This window comes from Marmota flaviventris, chromosome 1 (assembly GCF_047511675.1).
Source record: "Marmota flaviventris isolate mMarFla1 chromosome 1, mMarFla1.hap1, whole genome shotgun sequence".
Classification (NCBI taxonomy): Eukaryota; Metazoa; Chordata; class Mammalia; order Rodentia; family Sciuridae; genus Marmota; species Marmota flaviventris.
This window is the reverse complement of record NC_092498.1, coordinates 131,724,607-131,730,667: the sequence shown is the minus strand read 5'-3', so window position 1 is coordinate 131,730,667 and position 6,061 is coordinate 131,724,607. Positions and strand designations below refer to the sequence as shown.

Here is a 6,061-nt window from a genome sequence, read left to right as displayed (position 1 = left end):
CAGGACCAAGGTACCATGTGAAAGCCTGGGGTGGTCTCTGCACATCAGGGAAACAAGAAGACCTCAAAATTCAAATGGAAATAAGGTGGGGAACTTTATAAGGCCTGCAATCCAAACTGGGAAATAATCAGCTCTTAGCTCTAAATTCATGCTGCCCCAGTCCTTCTGAAGAAATCCTAAAAGCCCAACAAAACAGATCCAGTGATTTCTGAGTCCTGTAATAGTGTTCCACAACAAACACAGTTTATGAATATAGAGAAATAAAATGTGTGTGACTCTCCATGAGAAAATTTTACAGTATTTTGCTTTCAGTTAAAACATTATCGGTCATGGAGAAGCGGCTGCAGCACCGAGAGGAGGCAGAAGGCAGATATCGAGAAGCTGCTGGGTGGGGGCACCATGGCCAGGATCACCACCATCGAGGCAGTGAAGCGCAAGATCCAGGTTCTGCAGCAGCAAGCACATGATGCCGAGGAGAGGGCTGAGCGCCTCCAGCGGGAAGTTGAGAGAGAAAGGCGGCCCGGGAACAGGCTGAGGCAGACATAGCCTCCTTGAACTGAAGGATCCAACTGGTTTTAGAGGAGCTGGACCGTGCTAAGGAGCACCTTGCTACTGCCCTGCAAAAGCTGGAGGAAGCAGAAAAGGCTGCTGATGAAGTGAGAGAAGTATGAAGGTTATTGAAAACTGGGCCCTAAAAGATGAAGAAAAGATGGAACTCCACGAAATCCAACTCAAAGAAGCTAAGTACATTGCAGAAGAAGCAGATAGGAAGTATGAAGAGGTGGCTCTAAGTTAGTGATTATTGAAGGAGACTTGGAACGCACAGAGGAATGAGCTGAGCTGGCAGAGTCCTGTTGCCCGAGAGATGGATGAGCAGATCATATTGATGGACCAGAACCTGAAGTGTCTGAATGCTGCTGAAGAAAAGTACTCTCAAAATGAAGACAAATATGAGGAAGAAATAAAGATTCTCACTGATAAACTCAAGGAGGCAGAGACTCACGCTGAGTTTGCCGAGAGATCGGTAGCCAAACTGGAAAATTGATGATTTGGAAGATAAGCTGAAATGCATCAAAGAGGAGCACCTCTGTACACAAAGGATGCTGGACCAGACTCTACTTGACCTGAATGAGATGTAGAGCTCCCCAGTCCCGGCCTGTTGCTGTTCCTCCCTCTGATCCTGACTCCGCCTGAGGCCAGCCAGCCCAAAGCTGACCTTGAAACTGAGGCTGATCTTTAACTAGAAGGCTGCTTTCTCCTTTCAACACCCCCTCGACCCCCACCCCCTTGTCTTTTTCACCAAACTGTCTCTGCTTCTTCCCAGAGATTCCAGCTGGGCTAGAGGCTGAGCACCTTTGGGAACAGCATTTAAGGGAATGTGAGCACAACGCAAAGTGTCTTTAAAAGCATGTTGTGATGTACACATTTTGTAATTACTTTTTTTGTTGTTACAGTAACCATTTGTAAAACATTCCAAATAATTTTATAGCTCTGAAGCAGCAATCTAATTCCCTTCTCACTTTTGGAAGGTAACTTTCCAGCCTAATCCCTATTGCCCTCTCCATAGAGGAGGAAAAGAGGAATGGACCTGCCTTACTGAGAGTCAAACAGAGGCCAGGGAAAGACTCTACTATGGCAAACCTCATTGCTCTGTGCAAAGTACCAGCCAAACCAGAAAGGTGATTCCAAGAGGAGTTCGCCAAAAAACAAAAATCTTGCTATTCAGGTTTTGTTTTGTTTTTAGCTTTAAGGTATCTTTAGACAACTGTATTCTTATTTTTTTTTTTTTTACTTTTTTTTCATCAGAAATGACCAAATTAACATGGTGAGACCTCTGAGACTTTTTTTTTTTCTGATGTTGGGGATTGAACCCAGGGCCTCGTGCTTGTTCGGCAAATGCTATACCACTGAGCCATATTCTTAGCCCTGAGACCAAATTTTTCTCCCATCTCTACCCACTTCCCAAGTGTTCACAGAATGAATCATGGGCCCCTTAATCTTGTGTGACCACTTAATTGCTCTCCTGCCTGCTTGAAAAAAAAAAAGAAAGAAAGAAAATTATGTTTTGGCCACTGATTTAGCCATAAGAACTCATCTCATCACCCTTTTCTGGGTCTGAAGCTGCTATTTCTAAAAGTGCCATCTCATTGTGCTTTGTATCAGTCAGTGCTGGAGAATCTTGAACAGCTTATGTACACAACTTTTTAAATTTTATATTGTTTTGAAACTGCATCTTTGGGATTGGGTACCTGGCCACCTTGTCTGGCTGTGAGAGTCCTGCTGTCTGGGCTGGCAGTGTGCTGATCTTTCAAAGTTTCTTTCCCAGCCCAATCCCCACTTTTTTAGGTGAGGTTTCATGAGGTCTGTTAGGTGTACATCCTGCAGCTTATTGGCTTAAAATGTATTCTCCTTTGTTGTGGTCTCTTGGGGCCAGTTGGGAGAAAGATAAACAACAGTGCAACTGTTTTGATACTGAATATTGACAAGTGTCTTTTTGAAATAAAGAAGAAATGTCAGTCAGCTGACCTACTATCAGCACATAGGCCAGGATAAGAGTCAGAGGATATTAAGACAGGTACTCCCTGGGCTCAAAGAGCAGGAGAAAGGCTGAATACATTGCCTGGACACTGAAAGATGAAAAAAAAAAAAAAAAAAAAAAACAAGTGGAAATGGTCCAGATGACATCTGCAATGTGTGTGAGAGGAAAAGTCATGCTGGGAATGTGGACAACAGATTAGACAATGGCAAAGAAGAAATTAGTGAAAGTGACGCAAAGAGATCAAGACCATCCAAACTCAGATACACAGAGCTAAAAAGACTCTGTGAAAATAGAAAAAAAAAAAGTAGCAGAGATTCATTACACTCAGACAGGTGACCTGATAAGTGTGTAATTGAAATTTTCAAAATAGGGAGGTTGGAAAATCATTTGAATAAATCATATAATGAAACGATTAGCTCGGGGATCCAAGAAACTCAATAAAAGTCAAGTGCAGAAAACTTTTTTTTAAAGATCACATAGAGAACTCACAACCAACTGCTCAAAACTAGCTGCAAAGCAAAATCTTGGAAATAACCAGAGGAAAAAGAAATGTTACACCAAGAAGCAGTCTGAGAATTGTATGTTTCTTGACAAAAGCAAGGCAAGCAGGAAGAAACAAAGACACCATTTTCAAATGAGGGAAAGAAAGAAAGCTGTCAAACTAGAATTCTAGAGTCAGAAATGGGTGTGTATATGCTTTTATTTCTTTACTCGTTTTTTTTTTTTTTTTTTTTTTTTTTTTTTTTGAGGTGCTGGAGATTGAACCCAAGGGTGCTTTATCACTAAGCTACATACCCAGCCCTTTTTAGTTTTTTTTTTAATTTATTTTTATTGATTTACAAAAAACAGACAGCTGAATGCATTACAATTCTTATTACACATATACAGCACAATTTTTCATATCTCTGTTTGTATATAAAGTATGTTGACACCAATTCATGTCTTCATACATGTACTTTGTATAATGATGTCCATCACATTCCACCATCCTTGTTAACCCCCTTCCCCCTCCCTTCCAAGTTTCTGCCCTATCTAGATAGGGTAAATGACAGCAGAATGCATTACAATTCTTATTACACATATAGAGCACAATTTTCCTATCTCTGGTTGTATATAAAATATGTCACACCAATTTGTGTCTTCATACATGTACTTTGGACAATGATGTCCATCACATTCCACCATCCTTGCTAACCCCCTGCCTCCTCCCTTCCCCTCCCACCCCTCTTCTCTATCTAGAGTTTGTCTATTCTTCCCATGCTCCCCCTCCCTACCCCACTATGAGTCAGCCTCCTTATATCAGAGAAAACATTCAGCATTTGCTTTTTTGGGGATTGGCTAACTTCACTCAGCATTATCTTCTCCAGTGCCATCCATTTATCTGCAAATGCCATGGTTTTGTTCTCTTTTATTGCTGAGTAAAATTCCATTTAGTTGCCCAGGCTGACCAGGAGCTTGCAATCTTCCTGCCTAATCCTCCTGGGTAGCTGGATCATAGGCCTGTGCCATGGAGCCCAACTGATTTTTCATTCATTTTTTTGAAGTGAAGTCTTCTCATAATTCTCTGAACATTTTTAAGTCTGAAAATGTCCTTTTTTCTCTGCATTTAAAATATGCACACTCACACAGATGCATGTGTTGGAGCAGGCCTAGGATCCCAGCCTCTCTGGGAGCTCAGGCAGGAGAATCTCAAGTTCCAGGCCAGCCTGTGCAACTTAGTTAAAACCCTGTCTCACATGAAAAATGGAAGGAGCTGGGATATAGTTGCACTCCCTTCACCACCCCCCAAATTAAAAAAAAATCATTTGATAGAAGAAAATACTGATACTAGGTGGAAATATGGATCTAAAGAATAAAAAGAATTCCAAATGGCAACCATTTGGTAAAAAATATAGTTTTATACCTTATTATTTCAATTACCTTAAAAGATGATCAAGCTGAATTAATTCATGGAATAAATGCTTAGAGAGTACCTTGTAGGTAACAGACACAGGAAGGGCTTCTGTTATACTGCAGTAAAACAACATGAAAAAATAAGTTAAACCCTGTATTCTAGAGCACAGGGAAATATGCAGTTTAGTTTCTTTACAAAAATTTGGTTTTATTAAAAACAAAATTATAAATAAGCAAAGAACCAAGTTTCTAGTTATTAGCACATTTCCGACTGTGCATGCCAAGCAGACTCAGGGCGTAACTGGCTTCCATAGCCCCTTTGGGATGGGAATTCATGTGCATTGATGGAATGAGCCAGGGCTTTTGAGATTGCCCTTGGTGTCAGGACAAATTGTAGGTAGACTGTATGTTGACTGAATTCCCTTTGCACATGCTACAATCTTCAATTGCTGAAAATCACAATTATTTTGATTTGTTTGCAAAAGTCCTATACGGGCATTGATACAGCTTTTATTGTTTGATAAATATTTCTGTATCTATTAATCTTTTTCTAACCTGTGTACAAATCCCTGAAGGACAGATTGCCTTAACTTATCTTAAAGGCCCCACTTCCATCCCCCGGATTGAACACACCTGGGGATTCTTGTGGGAGCATGTGCAGCACAGAGGCAGACCCTGTCATTGGGGCGATGAGAAGCCTGCTTCAGGCTTTGAGCAATACGTGCATTAGTTGCTTCTCTACATCTTTCCAGTATGTGTCTGTATTAGTTTCCTAGAGCTGCTTTAACAAAGTACCACAAGAGCTTAGGGTCAAAATGGAACAACAGAAGTTCTGAGTCTAGCTGGGCAAACTCAAAGTGTTGGTAGAGCCATTCCCTCTGAAAGCTCTAGGGAGGTCTTTCCTGGCCTCTTTCCACTTCTGGCAGCCCCAGGAACCCTTGGCTCCTGAGTCACTCCAGTATCTGCTGGAGTGATGCTCACAAGAACAGAGGTTAGGTCTTTGGGGGGACACAATTTGACCCATAAAATGAGACTTAGTTACAGGGATTTCTGTGATCCTAGGCATCCACAGAGGTGATATAAAGCTGCAGTACCAATAGTCCCTGGGTTGTTCTCACATGGTGAGGGTAGGTGTGAAGAGTGCCATTCTGGACATTAGAAGGAGTTTAACATTAGAAAGCCCTTCCCACCTCAGGCATTTAGGGTGGAAAAAGGTGTGTGTGTGTGTGTGTGTGTGTGTGTGTGTGTGTGTTTGGGGGAAGATTGGCAGGTGGAGGATAGAATTAAAAGAACTAGAAAAAGTCTTCCATAGCTGAAGGCTCTTCTGAAAATTTATAATCAAGGAAGGGTTTTTTTTTTTTTTTAATGGGAAATTCTTAGTTGGACTTTGGAAATTTAGTTATTTCAGTCCTCTGAAAAAGAATGAAATGTACTGAATCATAACAGAATATAACAACAGCGCATGGAAACCATTGAAATTGTATAAAATTAGACAATTTTTATTACCAAGTGATGCTAGCAAGCATCTAGAAAGAAAACCTTGCCTATTCATGCAGTCACAACACAAAGCCAAAACCCTATGCTAATGTATCTAGATATATTTTTTTCTAAATCAGATTTCAAATTCTT

At 40.9% G+C, this 6,061-nt stretch overlaps 1 pseudogene; it reads left to right on the top strand.

Moving 5' to 3' along the window:
• The first annotated feature begins 399 nt into the window (after window positions 1-399).
• On the top strand, window positions 400-1,172 carry LOC114080872 (tropomyosin alpha-3 chain pseudogene; annotated as a pseudogene).
• Window positions 1,173-6,061: the final 4,889 nt, after the last annotated feature.